The sequence below is a fragment of the Saccopteryx bilineata genome, chromosome 4 (assembly GCF_036850765.1).
Source record: "Saccopteryx bilineata isolate mSacBil1 chromosome 4, mSacBil1_pri_phased_curated, whole genome shotgun sequence".
In the NCBI taxonomy this organism is placed as follows: domain Eukaryota; kingdom Metazoa; phylum Chordata; class Mammalia; order Chiroptera; family Emballonuridae; genus Saccopteryx; species Saccopteryx bilineata.
The window spans coordinates 190,761,373-190,782,719 of NC_089493.1; the positions used below are offsets into that span (position 1 = coordinate 190,761,373).

General features: G+C 51.2%; 2 protein-coding genes across 4 annotated transcripts in view; one reads left to right on the forward strand and one right to left on the reverse strand.

The window, feature by feature from the left end:
* Nucleotides 1-21,347, forward strand: part of DOCK2 (dedicator of cytokinesis 2) — a 395,036-nt gene that overhangs the window by 263,991 nt on the left and 109,698 nt on the right. The gene's annotated exons all lie outside the window — the stretch shown is intronic.
* The window catches only part of INSYN2B (inhibitory synaptic factor family member 2B), a 108,931-nt gene that overhangs the window by 74,117 nt on the left and 13,467 nt on the right, over nucleotides 1-21,347 (reverse strand). The window contains exon 1 of one of the 2 annotated variants that reach the window (XM_066273233.1): nucleotides 12,566-12,621. The exons of the other annotated variant lie outside the window; for it this stretch is intronic. The gene's annotated coding sequence lies outside the window, so the exon portion shown is untranslated. Of the gene's footprint in view, nucleotides 1-12,565; nucleotides 12,622-21,347 lie in introns of those variants that run through there. 2 annotated transcript variants of the gene reach the window in all.

Genomic DNA, 21,347 nt, shown 5'->3' on the forward strand with positions numbered 1-21,347 from the left:
CTCCGGGGCTGCCTGCGTCAGCCTGCACTGGAGACAAAGTCACTGTGCAGCAGGAGCTCTGCTGCCCGTAAATGTCAAGCCCCATTCTTTCCTCCACGTTAAAAATACGCACCATTCAAAAATAAAGCACCACCGTGTCATTTAGGCTTCACATCTGTTCGACAGTTGCCAAATGACAATTCCACTGCCGCCCGTTGGCGTGAACAGAGGAAGTTCCACATCAGAGGCTGTGCAGCCTGTCTCTTAATTTCTTTTTTTCCTTATTGACCTTTCCCAAGGTGTCAGGATGCAGACTCTCTCATTAAGATGTTGACACCTGAGAAAGTCTGTAGCATATCTTATTTATGGCGGTGTACGAATGGGTGCTGGAGAAGAGAGTTAAAAAAAAAATCAACTGTCAAGGCAAGAATATTCTATTCCTTGGTCTATTCTCTCGCCTCGGTGATTTCTGGCTACTCAGAATCATGGAAGAGCATCCATGCCTTTCCCAGGGTCTCATTAACTTAGAGGGAAGCGAAGAAGGAACCAGGGGGAAGTCGAGAAGCGCAGGAAACGCGGGTCTGTGGAGCCGGCACAATTCATTTCTGATTAGCAACAGTTCACGCACTCGTCCATGAACCGCACAGATGTTCAAGTGAGATGTCTTGAGGTATTGGGAAATTATCATAAATTTGAACTCGTTTGCAAGCATCTATATCCATATCGTACAGAGAACTGTAATTTTTCCTCCCAAGTTCTCTCTGCGATGAGGAGAAGGAGGAATTATTCGCCAAGATGGCTCCGGTTCCACGGGCTGCCGCGCTTTATGCAATGGGGGGTGGGGGGGTGGGAGGGGGACATGGCAGGCAGGATCTGGCCTTGGGCCTGTAAGGGACACAGGGAAATAGAGGACACGGTCCCTGCCCTCTGTGTCGGGGGACCACACGGGCTCAGGAGCCGGTTAAGCCACCAGCCAGCCAAGCTGGGAGGGAACTGTTCCGCCGTCACCGACCACTGTGCATGCTCTCTCTGCACGCCGGTCTGCTTGCTCCGCGGAGGCCCGGAACAGGAACGCCTTCTTTACTACATTGTAGGATTACATAAGACACTGCATGTAAATATCTGGCCGATCGTGTTCATACAACACATGTGGATTCCAACAGCCAAAAGAGAGGACAGGGTATAGGAACGGTTCCAGGGTGGGCTGGAGATGCCCGCCCGGCTTGGGAACTGTGATGAGGACCCCTTGCAGCTGCTCTATCGGCCGAAGGGAGGGTGACATTGCGTTTTCCCCGCACCCACATCAAATGTCGCTGCTTTGTAGTGTAGCCTCATGAAGCTGACTTTCAGCTTCGGAGAATGCATTAGGAATGTGAATTGGGTGAATAGATTTTAAAATATTTATTGGTAGATTCTCTTTCTGGGAAAACCCAGCATTTCTGGGTTAGATTTCTCCCAGGGGATAAGCAGCAGCTTTTTGTAGGGTTGGCCCCACCCTCAGATCCAGGCATGTGGACAAGGCAACCCCAGGCTTCCAAACTTGTGGCCAAATTCAACACATGGAAGTGGTGCAGCTTATGTCTGAGTACCTCTCCCCTGGGGTAATGCTTGGGCGTGAGGAGAATGGTTTTAATATCATCTTCACCACTTGCTGAGAAAACTTGGAGAAGTCGCTTTGCCTTTTGGGGCCCTATTTACCTTCTCTGTAAAGCTAGAGGGTTGGGGGCTGACTCGTTTCTGAGGGCCTTCTGGTGTTAGCACCGTGTGACACTCTATTCTTCAGGTCTGTTGACGAATAATTTATAAAGCACTCACCATGGGCCAGGACTAGGCTAAGCATTTTTCTGGGCAGTGTCCTTTGGCCCTGACTGGTGTGGCAGTCCCTACCCTACAGAGGGGAAAGTGAGGCAGAGAGAGGTGAGGTGACATGGCAGCGTGCCTGCTCTAGCTGGATTGAACCTGGAGAGCCAGAGAACCGGTGGCCCCGCGGTACCTGCCCCCTGTGGTCTGCCTGTGTGTGTGTGTGTGGGGGGGGGGGTCAGAAAGGCTATGAGTGCCGCGTGGCCAGCATGCCAAACGCCGGCTGGCCCTCCAAGGCCATCAGAGGCGCATTCTGCCGAGCAAGGAGGATGCTCAAAAATAGAACATGGCAGCAGTGGCTGTCCCCTGCCCCAGTTACAAGGAGCGGGTGGCGCCACCAGGAGTGACGCGGGAGGGAGCAGAGAGGACTGGGGGGAGGGAGAGTCCAAGCCAGGCTTTGGGGCACCCCTCCCCCCAGTCCTCAGTGGAATCCCAGCTCCATCCTTTGCACAGTGTGACCTTGAGAGACATGTTGCCACCCAGAGCCTCAGGTCCCTTGCCTGTGACGTGGGGACACCGGAACCTACTTCACGGTGGTCGGGAGGATTACGTGAGCCAGCAGGTTTATAAAAAGCCCTGGACAGCGGTCATGGCTACCAGCATCCTTGCCCTTCCGAGCAGCCCCAGGTGGAGGCACCGCGTGGCACAGGCGGTAACGACGGAGCAGCCCTGCAGCCTCCGAAGGCAGGGGAAGCCGCCCTCCTTAATGAGCCCAGCGGGCTCCATTCACTCAGAACGTTCATTTCCCAGATGCCTGTCTCGATGCCTGGTCCCCTGGCTGCCAAATGTCCTATTTTCTCTTTTTTCCTTTAAGACCATCTCTCCGGGGTCTGTCTTCCCTGAGAATGCCTGACAGATGACGAGGAGGATTTAGATTCTTATTATAACTTCAGAGTCATCTTCCTGATGTGACCAGGACGGAAGAGCATGCACCCCCATGGAGGAGGCCCCCCCACATCCAGACCAGGGAGCACCATGTGGTGCCCTTCCCTTCCTCCTGACCCGGGCAGAGCCCTTCGGCACGGCTCAAACAGTGTGGATTTTAAACCAAACGGCCCTGCCCCCCCCTCCCGCCCCCAGCTGCGTGGTCTGGGGAGAGTCACCCCGCCTCTCTGGGACTGCGTCATCATCTGTGCAGTGGGTCAATAATGCCGCCCCACGTGCATAGTGAGTGGCAGTTCCCGTCACTCCGCCCATTGGAGGAGACGTGTCACTTGGTGCCGAAAGGCCAGGAGGAGCGAGGACTCATCAGAATGCTTCGGGTCTCAGCGTGAAGCCTCAGTAAGAGTACACTCACCCGAAACAATAACAGTGGAGCCCGCTAATCGAGCAGTTCCTCCATGCCCACCACAGTTTCAGAGGTGAGGAAACCGAGGCTCAGAACAGTGGGGCAGGTCTCTCAAGGCCCCCCCCCCCGGGAGTGACGGAGCCAGCCACAGGGGCGGTCTGCAGCGGCTGTGTCACATGCACACTAAGAAGGAAGAGCAAGGACTCTGGGCTGCTCCTCGCCTGGGGACACCAGACACCAGTGCTGCTCCAGCCTGCAGGACACTTCCCTCTGGAAGCCACCTGCCCTTCTCCCCTAGCCTCCCCCCCTGCCCCCCCCCCCGGCAGCCAGCCCTCCGGGTTCCGCCTGCTCCACGGCCTCGGTCCCGTCTGCAACCTGATCTTTTCCCTGGCTTTGGGCCCCAAGACTTGTCCTTATTTGCCTAGGAGTCTCCCGGAATACTGATGTGGTTCTTTTCCCGAAAAGTGAACGTCCCCCGTATTGCCGGCTCCAGGAAGCCACGCAGGCCAGGCCAGACGGGCTCCGGCTCTGGTGCCACACACCCCCGTCGCCCTCCCCACCTCCCTGCGGCCCTCTGTCCGGTCACGCACCATCCGCTGAGTGAGGCTCTTCAGAGCCAAAGCCGTGTTTACTCAGAGAAGATCTAGTCCTAGATCATTCCACAGGCCAGCGCAGCCGCAGTCAATGAAGGTGAGGAAGGCCTCATGGAACAGTCTCTCTGCCCTTGAGGGAGGAAGGGACCCACGCTCTGGTCCCTCGGAGAGAAGAGCAGGCCTCCGGCCACATACGACCATCCTGGAAGGCGGCAGTGGGGAGGGTGGTGTCACAGCCCTCATATTGGGCCCAGCCTGGCGCACCAGGAGGCGGGACCTGAGGGTCCCTCTAACTGGGTGACTGAGGGTGATAGTCACAAGAAGTCCCACGGGGCTCTCCCAGGAGCTGCCGTTAGGCTTTATCAAGTGGGTCGTTTGCTGGTTTTCAGATTGGAAAGAACGGGGAGGAGAGTTGGAAATAGGCCTTCACCACAGCCTTGGACATTCAGATGGGCCGCGTCCCAGCAAACCGCTGCAGAGAATAAGGTGCTTCCACTCATCTTCTCTCCTGGAGACACAGTCATTCACTTCGTTACTTGTCGTTCACTCCCTCGTGCCACAAAGCTCCCGAGGACTCACGGCGCACCAGGCGTGGCTTCAAGGACGGAGACTGGCTGGCTTCTGCTCTCGTGAGTGGGCTCTCGGATTCCAGTGGGGGCGGGGAGAGGCGACACATGAGCAAATCAAATCGGAAAAACAGGTTAACGTGCTAATACGTGCCCTGAAAAGTCATACAGAAGGAACTTATCACGGACAGTGTCAGGGCGGAGAGCGGCTGAGTGAGCAACGAAGACCTCACCATGGACAGAGCCTTTCGGCCAGGACCAGGACACTGAGACGAAGCCCACTGTGAGGAGACCCGGGGAGGGCACGGGGTCCAGGCAGAGGGGACAGCACGCAAAGGAGTTCTGCTGTATCGGAGGGACAGAACAAAGGCCGGAGGGGCTGCAGGGGAGCACTGAGGGCGCCCCCGCTGGAGAGCACCTTCCGAGGTCCCTGGCACAGTTCCACACGTCTCATCTGCAGCATCCACTTCATCCCCACCAGAGAGACGAGCCCGTGTCATTGTTCCCATGTAGAGCTGCCACATGGCTGCAATTCAGAGGGTTCACCCGACCTTCCAAGGTCAGATGCCCCAGGAGGGACAGAGCCAGGATTCGAACCCCGGGCAGTCTGATAGCGGGACCCATACTTGTAACTAGCACATTATACAATCACTGTGAATTATCTCCGCTTGAATTAACAGGCTGAGCCAGGGCTGGGAAGAGGAGACGCATCTTGGAATAGGAATGAGCACCTTCCGAGGGGAAGGCGGAGGGAACTGGCATTCATTGACTGTGCCCAGGCCGAGTGCCAAGCACTGGGCTGCATGCTTTCTCATCCATCATCCTCCCCACAAGCCTCCAAAGTAGACTTCATTAGCCCCTTTTTGTAGATGAGAAAGCAGCACTCAGAGAGGTGATGCCTCTGGCCAGGGCCACTCAACTGATCCAAGGTTGTCCTGATTAGGATTTCGGTCTGTCTCCACAAACCCAAGCCTGGGCTTTCCCGCCCCTCCACGCTTTCGTGTCATTACTTCTCATTCTCCCCTCTAAAAATGGATAGAAGAATCCTCGACTGTGATGAAACCTTTAATCAGCGCATTTATTTGTGGGGAGGAGGGAACGGCCGGCTGTCGGCATGCATGCACTGTCCTTCAAATTGCCTGTTATCTGGAGGAGAGGGACAGGAATGGGTCCTCCCATCACGGTCCCTGCTGCTGTGTTGGCATGCACACACACTGATCCCATAAATAAGAAATAAATGCCACACAGTGCAGCATCCTGTAAGGCTGTGCCCGGGGTGAGGGGGGTGGCCTTGCAATTGTTGGAAAGCAGGGTCAGCAGTTGCCATGCTTGTTTTCCTCCAATCCTTTCCCCCTGAGGTTGACCCGACTCTCAGCAGGACCCAGCATCCTTCCTGTAAGGCACCAAGGGAGGAGCCGGCCGGCATTCCTTACACATCCTCTCTACTTCCTGGTTTACATTCTGGGTGTGGAAATTCCACCTGACAGCCTCTGCTGTTCATTCGCTTAACAAATAAATGGTCATTTGTCTACTACTGCCTGGGCTCTGAGGACCCTGTAAGGAACAGTGCATGTAGGGTCCCTGCTCTCACAGAGCTTACATTTTAGGAAGGGGGCTGAGAATTTTTTTTTAATAAAGGGTAAACAAGTAAACATGTAGGTAAATTAATTTCAGATTACAATAAGTGCTATAAGAAAGATAGAGTACGATAATATTACAGAGAGAGACTTAGGGTGGGGGGTGGGAATGATTATTTTCACTTTTTCTTTCTATATCCATCCATCCATCCATCATCTGTCATCTATCACAGTGGTCCCCAACCTTTTTTGGGCCACGGGCTGGTTTAATGTCAGAAAATATTTTCACGGACCGGCCTTTAGGGTGGGACAGATAAATGTATCACGTGACCGAGACAAGCGTCAAGAGTGACTCTTAGACGGATGTAATAGAGGGAATCTGGTCATTTTTTTAAAATAAAACATCGTTCAGACTTAAATATAAATAAAACGGAAATAATGTAAGTTATTTATTCTTTCTCTGCGGAGCAGTACCAAATGGCCCATGGGCCGGTACCGGTCTGCGGCCCGGGGGTTGGGGACCACTGATCTATCATCTATCTATCTATCTATCTATCTATCTATTTATCTATCTAGCTAGCTATTTAGCTATCATCTATCTATCTATCTATCATCTATCTATCATCTATCTATCTATCTATCTGCCATCTACCTATACATACACACAGACACACATACATTTATATACTCTTTCCAGGTCTTTCTCTCTCCCATCTTCTTTCTTTCCTGCCTTATCCCTTCTATCCATGGGTAATACTGGCCACCCCTCAGGGCCGGTCCCTCAGAATGGTCTGTCTGTTTCCTTTGTGGACCAGGACCTCCCCGATGACCGGCACCTGGCTATTCCGTGCTGAACACACTGTTCAGCATAAGGCAGGCATTACCAATGTTTGTTACGCTACCAAATTGGAAGACTATCCCACACTATTCTTGTATGCATCCATCCAGAGGTGTAACAGAAGCCACTGAGCACCCTTCCTACCTTATTATCACTGTGTATCCTAGCAGAGAGGACTGTCATTCGGTAAAAATCAAAGCAGGCCCATAAAGGCGGTTAGCACTGGCACAGAGCTGCCTAGGCGTCCTTTTGAATGTAAACACAAAAGTCCAAGACTGTGCCATTCCTGCCTTCGTTCCCTAGGTGACTGATTCACCCTTAGAAACATGTGCCGGATACCTACGATGCGTACAGTGTGATGGGGGGACTCATTGGAGACACATCCTGGCCCTCCTGTTGCCTTTGCTTCCCAGGGAGGAGACCATGGCAGAGCAGATTACAACACGGCAGAATTAAAAATGCAGGTGTTCCGGTAGCTTCGCGGAGAATCCCAGTCCCCGCGTCCTAGGGCCGCGGGAAGGGAGGGTTTGGACCTAGTCCTTGAAGGAGTTAACAACCAGTAGCCCAGGGTAGCTGAAGAGGAGGAGAATTAACCAATGAAAAGTGGAAAATATCTTGGAAAGATGGCTGGAGCCTGGAATGCCAGACTGAATGGAGAGATTCAAGTCAGAGGCGATGATAACTGGAGGTGGGGGGCGGGGTGAGCAGCAGCTTTTTAATGATGGGGGCACCGTGGAACGGGATGCTGTGTGATCAGGTTAGAATTTGATATCTTTGGGCCATGGCTCACCGAGCAAATAGCATGTTCACTGTGATCTTTAAAATAAATTACAGGGATCAGAAGGGGACGGGGCAGAAGAGTTTCTGAGTGTACACAGAGGTGTAACGTCTCAGAGATCATTTAATTAAAGGAGCCGCTGGAGCAGGGGATCACCCTGTCATTTATGACTTCTTGATAAAAGAGCCAGAGGTCTCATTTTTTTTTTTTTTTTTTTTTTTTTTTTGAAGTGGGGAATGCAAATAGGCTCTTGCACATCCATCCATCCCATCCTCAACATCAGTTAGCAAGTCATCTCCTTTCAGGGGTTTTCTTTGAGACCGAAGACTGCTTTAGATTATCTTCTGGCGGAAGTCACATTCCCAAGGGGAAATCAAAGTCACGGGGGAGGAGGGGCTGGCCCTTTGGGGATCCAGGATACTGTTGGCTAAGCGTTCCGCTGCTCTCTGTTCTGAAGAGCGCTCAGGCTGAGTGCCAGACCGAATCCTATCGTATAGCCCATCACGCCACGTTCTCAGTAGACGACGATACCCTCTGGCCCTCTCTCACTGTTCTGTTGTCGAAAAGATTAGGCGGGAACTGTCATTGGACGGTGGCTGAAGGCTGGGACCTTGGAGTCAGTCTATCTGGGTTCAAACCCTGGAGCCGCTATTTTGTAGCTCTGAGACCTCGCAGAGGTGATTAACCTTCACGGGCCTCAATTTCCTCCTAGGGGAACGAGTAAGCCTTCCTCATAGGAGTTTTTTGGTTTTGGGGTTTTTTTGAGGTTTTTTTTTTGTATTTTTCTAAAGCTGGAAACGGGGAGAGACAGTCAGACAGACTCCCGCATGCGCCCGACCGGGATCCATCCGGCACGCCCACCAGGGGCGACGCTCTGCCCACCAGGGGGCGATGCTCTGCCCCTCTGGGGGGTCGCTCTGGCGCGACCAGAGCCATTCTAGCGCCTGGGGCAGAGGCCAAGGAGCCATCCCCAGCGCCCGGGCCATCTTTGCTCCAATGGAGCCTTGGCTGCGGGAGGGGAAGAGAGAGACAGAGAGGAAGGAGGGGGGGTGTGGAGAAGCAAATGGGCACTTCTCCTATGTGCCCTGGCCAGGAATCGAACCCGGGTCCCCCGCACACCAGGCCGATGCTCTACCGCTGAGCCAACCGGCCAGGGTCAGTTTTTGGGGTTTTTGAGGATTAAGTGCACTGATACATGCCAGGAGCTCAGACGGCGACTGGCATGTACTAAGAGCTCAATAAATATTAGTATAATCTCAGCACAACAGCCTTTTCAGACCCTCAAACAACAAGTGCTCAGAAGACAAATCTGAGTAAACAGGAGTGGAGTGGCTGGGTGGCTGGGATAGAGAGGCTGGAGTTGGGGGGCATGGGGCGCGTCCCGTAGCGGAAGCATCATCGTTCACAGAGAGTTGTGTAAGCTTCTGTTTTGGATTCTGCCGTGGATTTTCCATATGACAAGAAGGTTTGAGGGTGCTATTTTTACCCATGAAATATTTTGTCTAGTGTTATGTTTTTCTGGGCATTCATTCTATCATTGTTCCTTATAGCAGCCACATTTTGTCTCAGCATTACTTGATTTCTTTAAGGTGGGCTGGGGCACCAATCCCTGATTCTGTGACTAACCGCCAGCTGAGCCCGGCTCCTTCTACGGTCCCGGGTACAGGGTCGTACTTCATAGTCTGAGCTGGGGTTCCAGGTTAAATGCTGATAGCCCGTGGGCTGAAGCTGACCCATAGTGTCCCAGGAGGGACAGTCAAATTATAGAGTTAATTTTGAGTTTGATGGGAATGTGTACATTTTGATAAGTTTCACATGATCACCCAGATTTCCAGCTGCTCAGAAGTCACACTGGCTGACTTAGCTGGTCCCGCCTTCCTACACGGTGACGACCAGCCTGAGCCGATGACAGCTGCCTGCTATAGCTGGGGACTGTCCCCACCACTCCCTCTCACCTCTCCACTTGCCCTCTTTCACTCTTTGTCATTCTGGCACAGACAGAGTAGAAGTCCAGGAAAAGGGATTGTTTACTATACCCATGTCTTTATGAAAACAGGAAGACATCGGGTCTTACCACCCGCCTAGTGTGGACAGGATTAGAGCCCCTTCTGGCTTACACTCTTTGAGTCTCTGGTCTGTTCCATCAGCATGCTGTCCAAAGCTGCTAGGCGCCCCAGACAGAGGGAGGAGTTCTTACTGCTTCCACACCAGGTGGCACATGGCAGACTTGGGGCTGGAATCAAGAACATCTGGGTAAAACTCTCTTGCCCCCTGCCCCACTTAGTCTCCTGAACTGTGAACTTTCAGCTACCTCACCTCGAGAGGCGGCTATGTGTCACCTGCTCAGATCTGGGGATTCAGAGATAGGTTAAGTGGAACACATGCCTAAGCATCTCACCCTGGTCAATATAGTGCATTCACTCATTTTCATTTATTTAACGAGTTGTCAATAGAAATCAAGTTCTTGAATATTGGGAATAGCTTTATGACAAGGGTCCAGAGTCTATTATTAATAACAATATTATACTTTTGAGCTTTTATCATGTACACACAGACACACATGCACACACATACACATATATCACACCAAGCGTGAGCTCGATGTTTTACTTACATCATTGTGCCTAATGATAGGCACCACGCAAGAGGCAGGGTACTATGAGGTTCACCACTTTACAGACAATGAAACTGAGAAACAGACAAGTTCAGTAATCTGCCCAAGATCACACAGCCGGAAGGCAGGCCCCGGAATCAGAGCCCTGAGCTCACAGACCGCCCAGCCTCCACTCTCAGGCACGACATTATCTTGGCCATCTCTTAGCCAGGAAGTCACCCCTTGAACACAGATGGCATTGTCGGTGCTGTTGTTGAATATTTCTATCCTTGCAACACGTGAAAGAGAAAGCCTTGCAATTTAAGTTATCCAAACCCGATGGGTGTTTCTTACTTCTTCAGAAAGATAGAGGCTTTTCTTTGCCCCTGAACTAGTACTATGAAAATAAAAGGGAAAAAACTCCACCAGAGGACTAAAATCTCTCATCTTTGGGGGAAAAAAAAATCACTGTAACAGAAATTTCCTGCATGCAACACTGGGCGAAGACCCTGTTATTATTCTACCAGTGTAGTCATTTGACAATTTATTGAGTGCCTACTGTGTGCTAGCTGCTCCATTGGCATTGGGTCTGCAGAGATCAAAGCAGCATGGTCCTGTCCCCAAATAACTCACTCTATTGCCTGACTGTCCTCTGGGTAATTCTAATTATGATTCCCCTTTAAGTGAAGGACAGAAAAGCAGCAGTGAGTCAGATTTTTGCCACTAGTCTTGTGCAGGTCCCCTGTTCTGCTCAAAGTGCCCACCCATGAGATCTGAGCCGTTCAAGCCGAGAGACCACCCAGACAGAGAACATGGCGTGCACTTTCAGCACATGAGCCCGTGCAGGAGTGGACTACAACTGGTGTGTTAATTAGCCAGAGGACCTTGCAAAGGGGTGTAGGGCAATCGAAGGCGTGAGAGGCCCCCACCTGCTTTTCCCGATCCCACGGATACATATCAGGACTCTGGTCAGCCTTGCCCTTGGAATTTGGACATTTCAGGTGAGGGTTTATCATTGCATTTTCCATCCTGGGAGCTGCCACACGTAGGGAGTGAAGCCTCCAGAATAAAGAAGTGAGGAAGGAATGGATAGATGGCTAGATACCTAGATGCACGGGTAAATATACAGCTAAAGTCCGGAAGGATGCCCACCAAACTCCTAGCAGCAGATACATAGGCAGTGGGGACCCCATAGGGTGAGAGAAGTGGGCTAGTTGTAGAAAAGGGAAGGCTTGGCTTTTTTTCTTTATATATACTTCATATTAATCAAATTGCTAAGCAATACATGTATGTTCCTAATATAAAAAAGAATTCAGGCTTTAAGATAAGACCAGAGTGTAAGTTCTAGCCTCCACCACTTCTGAGTGCTATGTGAGCCGGGGCAAATTATATTTAAACCCCGAATCCCTTGTTTATAAGATGGGGTTTGTCGTGAGGATCGCATGAGATTAAGTACTGGATAAAATGCTGGCAGAGTGGTCAATGGTGATCACCTCTTTTTAAAAAATTCTATCTTGGCATTTACCAATGGCATGTAGATGGGGCTGGCCGTCAGCTAGAGAGGAGACTAGGGTGGGCAGCAGGACCAAGCCAGGGGGTTAGTCAGTGTGAGGCGGCAGACGTGACACTCCCGAGCTGAGGAGACTTGCGTCCCTTCCCTCTCCCATCCAGCAGCCCTGCTCCCTTCTCTGGAAGTGTCCGGGACACTAGACACGTTGTGCTGGAGAGGGGCCAAGAGCATAAGCCTTCTCATCCCGGCTCTGCTGATAGCTACCCCGTGTGCTCGGGAAGGTGACTTCCCTCGTTGGCAGTTTCCTCATCTGTAAAATGGAAACGGTTTTTACCCTAAAGATCATTTAAGGACTACATGAGCCAATAATACCTGTGTATAAGCGTGTCCTGAACATTATTAATTCCTAGTATTCTACCCCTGGTTCTAGGACACTTTTAAGATTTTCAAAAGACCCTCGGCATTCTTACTTTTGAAGATTGCACTTCACATCTTATCAGACGCATTAAAAGTTACCCACATTCCACGTTTTATTTTTTTTTCCATAAAACATTGAAAAGGGGATTCTTTTTTTTTTTCCCCTTACCATGTGGCTGTTAAAGCCATTTTTGTCTGTGAGTAACTCATGGCTATGAACCCTCAGCCATCACTGGGCATATTTGAAAAAAATTTTTCCCAAGTCAGGAATTCTAAGGAATAAATTGTATTTAAATATAATGAAATTTTTATGGCTATCAACTTAATAATTAATGGCATTTACATAATGTTACATTATGTAGACATTTAATTAAATATTTGCTCATTTTGATTTCGCAGTTTTCTCTTTTTGTATTTTGGAGCAGGAAAAAAAATCTTTTTCAGGCCTTAGGTAAGGTAATTACGACGGGCTACATGCCAGGGGCCAGAACCCTCTCCCCAGCCCCCCTCCCCATAGCTGTCAGTAGGCAGGTGGGGCATGGATACAGAAGAGACCCCAAACTCACCTATCCCTGTCCTCCCATTTGATGAATGGGGACTCTCAGGTCCAAGCAGGAGAGAGACTTGCTTAAAAGATAGTTTGATTCTCCAAATGCGGAGTCCTGGGTCTTCCCAAAGCTATTTTTGCACACATTTTCAAGGGGTGGCTCCCAAAGTCAAGGTGAGTGATGTCATGAGTGGTCACAGTCACCAATGCCAGGGAAGGCTCAGATGGGCTTCACAGGTTTGCAAATCAATGACTAAATCAATAGTGACTTGAACCGCCAGGCAGAGAGCGTCCGTGAGACATGAGCAGGCATTTTCGCCAGTTGTTAAAACATAGCGGGGCATTATGAATCAATCGCGGACCTTGCCTCCTGTGACTTGGCAAACCTCCCAGAGGAGAGCCAGAGGGAGTGGGAGAGCCGTCTTAGGGCCGCTCCAGCCAAGAGCAAACCTGGGCAAAGCTAGATACTCGGTGCCCTCCTGAGCCAGGCAGCTCGTAACCTTGCAGAGACTCGGGAATGACGGAAAGCTGAGGAGCTGGCCGGCCATTCCGGGGGGTGAGAACACCAGGATTCCGCCATGTGACTAGGGTTCAGAGTGCTTGCTTCTGCAGGAGAGGGAGAGGGAGAGGGGGTGCCCCTGCCCAGGCCCGCTGGTGGCAGAAGGCCGTCTGGATAGAGCCAGGGCGTGCTCAGGGGGCGGCGGGTCTTTCTCTGCACTAGAAAGGCTCTTGCTGAACGTATGCAATCGGTGTGTGAACAGGGAAGGGAGGGACTCCGCACTGGTACACATCTTCGCTGGAGAGATGCTGCCAGGGGACCTCCCTTTAAATGCCTGGTTGAACCGTCTTCATTTACAAACTGTCACGGAGGTCTCGTAGATTCAATTCCTGTTCATCCTCATGGCCACGGCGCTCCTGCCCGAATCTGCTCGGGACCAAGCAAGCCAGATGCGCTTTGGGCTAACTGACGTGCCTAAACCTGGGCTGTGTGTGTGTGTGTGTGTGTGTGTGTGTGTGTGTGTGTGGTGCGTAGAGTGGGGGAGGGTGGGGTCCTAAAGAACAAGACCTGCCTCTGGACCTCAGGGAAACACAGAGTCAGACGACGCACAGGAAACTCGGCGTTGTAAAGGAAAGAGCACCCGTCTAGATGGTCTTCCCACAAATTTGCTGTGTGTCCTTGGTCAAGTCACTTTAGTTCCCAGAGCCTCAACTTCCTCCTCTGTCCGGCAAAGGCAGGACTAGTTCTCTGAGAGTGTCCTGCCTGAGCAAGGGCTAAGCTGCCCGGTGTGAATTACGGATCCTGCTTTAAGTGTCTCCAAGAAAAGGCTCTTCAGAGATGGACTGAGTGTCTAGACGCAGCTAGAACAGAGTCAGGGAAATTGTGCCCAGATCCAGCCACAGTGATGTCATTAACCCCAGAGGCTGCCCCGGATACCACGGAGTCTGCAGCGCTCAGCTGTAATCTACCCATACCCAGCCCCTTCCCTCAGGTCCCTTTCTCTCGGATCGTATTAGAAAGATCCCCGAAGTGACCTTTAGCGGCTCAGGTAGGATTCAGTTCAATTTAAGAAAGGACTTCTATACAAATGCTTTTAGAGGTCTGAGCATGCAACCAAACAGGGAGGAAGGCATCATCTACCTTTTAGAAGCCTTAAGATGCTGGTCACAGGTATATTTTGCATTCCTGAACAGCCGCGTGCTAAGAAAGTGCATTGAATCAATCCTATTTAAAATGCCCTGGGAGTGCTCACTGTTTAATGGCAGTGGAATGCTCTTAAATTTACCTGTTTGTAAATACAGACTCTGTTTAAGCAGGTTTTTAAAGTGAGTTTTCCTGGCTGAATCCCTCCAGCAAAGCCAAGTACAAATGCCATCTTTCTTAGAGACTGAAAAATGGATTCAATTCATTCTCAAGGTTCCTTTCCGACCCATAAGTCTGAGCACGCATCAAACATAAGGAAAACGCAGAAGACATTCCTGTCTTGGCCGACGTGCCTAGTTCCTGTCCCCGGGGGAATTTGTGGAACCAACACCGTCTCCCTGAGCATGTCTCAATCGGCAGCACCGGGCGGGACTCGTTCCAGAGGGTTCAGCCTGGGGCCCGCTGGGGGGTGACTAGCACCTGGCATTCTGCTCCACTTCCATGTGCTCTGGACAGTGTGCAGTCCAGTGACACTCCAGCCGCGAGGGCAGGGGCTACGTGTGGTTTGGCTTCTCAGCGCCTGGTGTGGAGCAAGCACTTGATTAATAGTGGTGAACGAACAAATGAGGGAGAACAGGCACCATCCATCCTAGTTTGGCTGTGTGACCTTTAACCAGTTACTTAACTGCTCTGAGCTCCAGTTTCTGCTTCCAAATTTCTACCTACTAGGGTTGCTGTGAGGATTCAATGAGACAAAATGTAGAAAGCACTTCACATATTGCCTGACATGTAATTGGCCAGCAATAGAGAGGCTGTCCATGCAAAGCTAGCTGTTATTATTTACTTTGTCCTTTCCACAGCCCTGGGAGGATAAGTATACATCGCCAGCCCCACTGAGCAGATGAGAAAACTGAGGCTCAGAGGTGTTAGGTGCCTGCCCAAGGTCATGGGGGAACTGGAGCTCTTTGCACTGCTGAGCAGTCAGGGGATGAAAACCACAGGCAACCTCATTCCTGCTAACGGAGCAGCCGAGGAATGGGTCGGGGAGGCCTGGGAAAGGCCTGGGAGCACACGGGCGTCTATGTGGGTCTTCCCAGCTCGCACAGGGCCCGGCTCTGCAGGGGGAAGGGCCTTGATTTTTCGCGGGTTCCTGATCTGTTCTTTAGGGCTGGTTGAGCTCCAGTTAGTGCTGCTGTCCTCGTTCCCTGAACTCCCCTTGCTCGGGGCCATTTATTCCTTCAACAAGCCTGCCCACGGAGACAGAGACGCACTGAGCTAGGCAGCGGAGGGGAGGGAGGTTCCCACTGCAACATCCACCCTGGCAAGCACCGTGCCCGAGAGGGCCTGCCAGCTCCCCTCGCCCCGGACTCTGAGGGCTTGTGCTCTGGAAAGTTAAAGCAGTGCAGACACATTTAAAATTCCCCCCGGGGATATTCTTCCCAAACGGGTGAGTAAGTGGGAAACAAGATGTCCACAGGCACAGCTGGACAAAGCACAGCCTTTAGTCACTCTATTACCTACCCTCATGGCAGGGAAGGAGGAGTCCTGACTAAGCGGACCACACACAGGATCTGGAAACTGCTTTGCAGGAAAAGGAACCTCCCTGTCCATACCTGGATGTGCTGTTGTTAATGAGGAGCTGATGAGACTGTTAGAGACCATCTTTGCCTTCCTCCTCCAGTCTATGCCTGGACCCTGGGGGCAGTGAAAAACCCCAGGAGTAGACAAGCAAGAGCCCAGTCCGAAAAACCCATCATCTGAATAACAGGGCCAATGGTATAGAGTGTTCTTGTTGAAATCCTGATGTGCACATTTAAATCACAGCTTTTCATGGACATACACGATGGCCGTTTGCCTCATCCCAAACATGCCCCCTTTTTCTTATTATTAAACTAGAGGACAAAGGAGGTATCTCTCTGCTTTTCTGGTGAGAATTTGCAGCATGTGGTTTAGGTAAGCATTCGTTTTATAAAAATAATGTCACATTTCAAGATTCAGTGTTAGGCAAAGAGCTCCCTTTAAGATTGTTCAGTAAGCATTAAGGCTGAGAATAAGAACCAGTATGCTAGCAATGGCCAGCAATAGAGAGGCCGTCCGTGCAGAAGGCTCTGTCGTTCATCAGCCACCCAGTCACCCTCATAATGGACTTGAGGTAAAGGGCTCCCGCCTCTCCATGCTTCTCTATTCCGCCAACAATACGCCCGACAGTGGGGGGAAATACATAGTCTGCTGTGTGCGCCTCAAATGCTTGTCTTCTTCAGCATGACCAGCTCATGTTATGTTTGGTAAAGAATGGCACAGGCGCCCAGAACTTAGATCAAACAGATCTCCTTCATAAATCAGGGACATCCAAAGTACTTAAGCCTAGGACTGGGCATAAAGAACACATGGACATGTAGGTAGCATCGCAGAATAACACAGTGAGCAGGACTGGGTTTGTATAAAGAGCATATTGTAGGGCAGTGGTCCCCAACATTTTTTGGGCCACGGGCCGGTTTAATGTCAGAAAATATTTTCACAGACCGGCCTTTAGAGTGAGACGGATAAATGTATCACGTGACCGAGACAGGCGTCAAGAGTGAGTCTTAGATGGATGTAACAGAGGGAATCTGGTCATTTTTAAAAAATAAAACATCATTCAGACTTAAATATAAATAAAACGGAAATAATGTAAGTTATTTATTCTTTCTCTGCGGACTGGTACCAAATGGCCCCACGGACCAGTACCAGTCCGCAGCCCGGGGGTTGGGGACCACTGTTGTAGAGAATCAGAGGCTCATTCTCCAGGAGCAAAACTGGTTCGACGTCTGGATGTTGTCACAAGAAGGATGTTTACCGCGCAACATAAGAAAGAACTTTATAACGATTCTAACTCTTCATAGGGGCAGGGAGTGTCTGGTTAGGCGGGCAGTTCTCCCTGTCCTGAGTTACTTGAGCGGAGGTTGTTGGGTCTTTTCTTGGGGATGCTACTGCAGGGGGCACGCATTAGGGTGAGTGCCGGACTCAATAACCCCGGAGAGTCCTTCCAGTTCTGAGATCCTCTGACTTTGTTTCTTTCTCTTGACCAGCCACTCTATTAACAAATGCTATCCGCCGTGTGCCCCCCACCTCGTAAGTGTCATCATAGAGTAGAAAGATCAAGAATGAGTAGTGTGGAGACCAGATAAGCTACTCGGAGGGAAAGAATAGGAAACAGAATGATAGATGGAAAAAAAAGATTTGGCCTGGAAAAGAGACAGAACCATCTCAGAAAGCTCAGTTCTGCTAACACCTGGAAGGAAGACAAACAGTTATTTGATTTCTGTTGAGGCCCAGATTAGAGGAAACGAGGTTCAATGAAATTAAACCCAGATGAAGCTGGATCATCAGAAGGCAGAGTGTTGGATCCCACGCTCTCAGTCTCTCAAAGAATTGCCTTTGTTGGGGGTGGTTATGAGGACAAGGTTGAGCTGCGTTGGCTGCGTTTTGTGAAGCTGATTTTAAGTTAAAGTCTACCCTGCTTCTCTTCTAAGTCTTTTAGTAAAGGATGTGTGATAAATTCTGCCAGTGTATCGTTACAGAAGAGCCAATAACGTGGCCTCCGCAGAAAGCTGTACTTCCCAAGTCCGTGTCAGAAAATTAAAACTGTGTAAATTGATGTATTTTCCCTTTCTTTCTGCCTCAGCTGCCAGAGAACTCAGACCAAGTCCTTGGGTATTTATGTCTGCTCAGTGGTGGTGCCCGAAAAATCACTATTTCTGCTTCTTATAATGGATGAACTCACGTCAGGACATTGATAATATGTCTTGTGTTTTAACCTGATGTCCATCTCACCATCTTTTGGGAAGTGAGGAGGCTAAAATCTCATATACTCCAGACACAATAGAAGAGAGGGGAGAAATAATCGATTGGACAGGAACATGAGGTCATTATGGATGGAAGACGTTGAGTCACAGGAGCTGACCAGTGCCAGAGGGCGAGGCGTTAGACTCAGCATTCTTGGTCATCGTCTCATTATTCACTTCCCGCGCTCCTGTGCAGTATTTAAACCTCCGTAACTGTCACCGGACACCCCCACGCACTGGTACGTGATAGCCTTGAGATTCAGTTCAGGTCTACCAATTGTCTGAGTGCAATTTCCTGAGTTAGGGAAGCTCAGTCGTGTCTCTGACAATTGTCAATGGTCACAAGATACGGAGCAGTAAAAGGCGAGCCCCTTGAGGGCAGGGAATGGATAGTTTTTATCAGTGGTTTTCTCCTCACCTGGCACAGGGGCTGTGAGATTTCTTGTGTCTGTGAAGGTTTGTTTCATTAAATTAAAATGAATTGAATATAATTGAACTGACTTGAACTGCACTGAACAGAATTAAATTGAATTGCCTAGTCTTGCCTTACATCAGGGGACTGTCTCACCTTTATTAGCTAATCCACTCTAACAACAGAGCAAGAGTAAGCATAGCACGCTGAGCATAATGTTTATCATTTAAACATGAGTTCAATCAAAAAATGTTTACCGCTCATCTTATATATTTAGACCCTGCGTGGGGTGCTGGGAAGCTAATAGTGAACGAGGCAGACCTGGTTCTGCCTTTAAGGGGTCCCACCGAGGAAAGGAAGCAATCACTAGATAAGCCAGTGCATAAATGTATATCTGACCCTGGCCGATGGCTCAGTTTGGGACATCCCGTGTTCGATTCCCGGTCAGGGCACACACCTGCACCTGCCTGGGCGGAGTTCTACAACCATCACCTGACCAGGTGCAGTCTGGGAAGAGGGAAGGTTTACTAGATTCTCACCTGGTTATGCACGCCAAAGGCAGGCGTTACCCATCTTGGCTACTCGGAACCGCAACCCTGTCCCCCCCCCCCCCCGCCCTCCTAGTCTTGGGAATCTTTTGTCACCTTTTAAATTTTTAATTTTTTTTAGTTTCTCAGTTCCTGCCTCCTCCTCCCTCTCAGCACCACGTGTCCCTCCTGCTCCCTCTGGGCGCAGGGGCTCCCTGGAGCTGCTCTGCCTCAGAGCTCTCTAAGGCGGCAGGGCTCCCTGGTTACCCCCATTAGAGCCGCTAGAAGGCTCGTTGAACGCAGATCACTGCGCCGCTGGTTCCGGGGCTCCGAGTCAGCGCGTCTGGGGCGGGGCCAAGGATCTGCCCTTCAAATGAGGTCCAGGTGATGCGGCTGCTGCTGTTCCGGCTGCGCGAACCGCGCTCCAGGGGAGGGCACAAAAGTCCCCCGACCCCTATGGGAGCGGCAGGGAGAGTGGAAGCAGAAGTAAACACATATGTCCATTCATTGCCACACCACACCCACCGTCTCATGTTGGACGATAAAATCACATTGACCGAAACGTGATGCCGATACAGATTTTCAGAAGCTCGTGTTTGGTCTCAGTGGAAGAGCCAGAGGACTACATGGTATCTTTTCTCTCAGGTGACACGGGCCTGTCCTTGTTTGCAACTCCTCCACAGCCTGGAGCTCAGGACCCCTGGTTTGGGACTCCTGGCCTCTTGCTGCTCGGCAGGCAATGATGTTCAGAAAGTCGCTCCGCTCCTGCCCCCAAGTTCAGACAATGATTTTCCTCTCTGTCGCCTGGACTTGTCATTGAGCAGCCTGGCGCCACTGCAGAATGCATTTGCAAGTAAAATATCCAAGTGGCAGGAGAGAGGTGGGAGGGAGCCGGGTAGCTAGATGTGGTGAACCGTGTCCCCCGGGCAGCCCACAGGAGCTCTGAGCCCTCTGCCCGGCCCTCCCGCTGGAAATAGAAACCCAGAGGTGTCCCTGCCTGCAGGGCCTCCTGCTGCCTCTCCCCAGGGCACCTGGGGACGGGGCTGCCCTCCAGAGCCAAAGTGAAGTGGAAATGCCCCCAGCGCTTCCTCTCCCAGAGGCAGTCCCCATGAGCGGCCGTGCCCGGCTGCCCTGCCTTCAAATCTCGGTGCCAGGTACTTGCTGAGTATAGTTTTAGACAAGCTAGGTTTCCTCTCTGTGCCAAAGCTTTCTCCTTCCTAAAGGTAGACAGTAAGGGCATCTACCCCCCCCCCCCCCGGCCCCATATCGTCTTGAGGATTCGGAGAGAGGGTGCGTGTCTGTTGCTTAGCATGTGTCTGCCACATTGCGGGTGTGCAGGTGAAGGGGAGCCTTCCTCCTTCATTACTGTCACTCCGTTCTGGATAGTGGAGTTCACGCCCTCATGTCCCTCCTGGACCAGGAGCTCCTTGGGGAGCAGGGGCCAGGTCTGATTCCCGTTTGTATCCATACGTTCATTCATTCCATCGCCAGACATCTGCCGAAGTCCTACTATGTGCCAGTCACCCTGCGAGGGCCCAGCATCCCGCCCTGCCCGTGGTCTGCCAGTGCTGAGGGGGTGGGTTTATGAATGAGAAGGGAGGACGGATGAGGAGGCTACAAAAGGCGCCTGTGGTTGAGCAGCTCGGAGGGCCAGAGCGGTGCTTCTCCAGCTTCAATGGCTTCCTGTCCGTCTGGGACTCTTCATAGGCTCAAATGCTGACTCGTCCAGTCTGGACGGGGGCCTGAGTGAGACTTTTCCTCTCTAACAAGTTCCCTGGTGCCCCCAAGGCTGCTGGTCCACGGACTACACAGTTGAGTCGCGAGGCGCCAGAGGCCGTGCGTCGTCTCACTTCTTCCTGAGCAGCTTGTTTAAGGCAGGTGGCCAGTCTGGAGTCCGGGCAGCCCGTCTGGGTTCTGTCTGTGCAGCCACGCCGACTCCCTAAGCGCAGTGGTTGCCAAAGCTTGCTGCCCGTTGGACTCACCCCAGGGGAGTATTAAGAATCCTGATGTCTGGGGAATGGGATGGCAGACCATGCTAACGTGCGGTCAAGTTTGGGAACCGTAGCTTCCAATCCCGGACTCATCCAGGGAACAAGAAAGGAAGGGGCCCAATCTCTCTCATTTCAGATACCAATTTTACTTTTAGTAAAAGGCCCCTTTGTTGTTTTACAGATGAGGACATTGAGGCCAAGGGAGACCAAGAGGTTTCATCCAAGATCACCCAACTTACAGATGGCAAAGTTAGGACTAGGATTCTGTCCTCTTGGCTCCCACTATCTGTGTGCCCCCCTGTTCGCACAGCTGCGAAAGGGGACAGTCCACATGGTCCCTGTGATGGAGGAGGGTCCCAGGAGCACAGGGTACTTGCTGGAAAGGCATCTTCACGCTCTTTCACC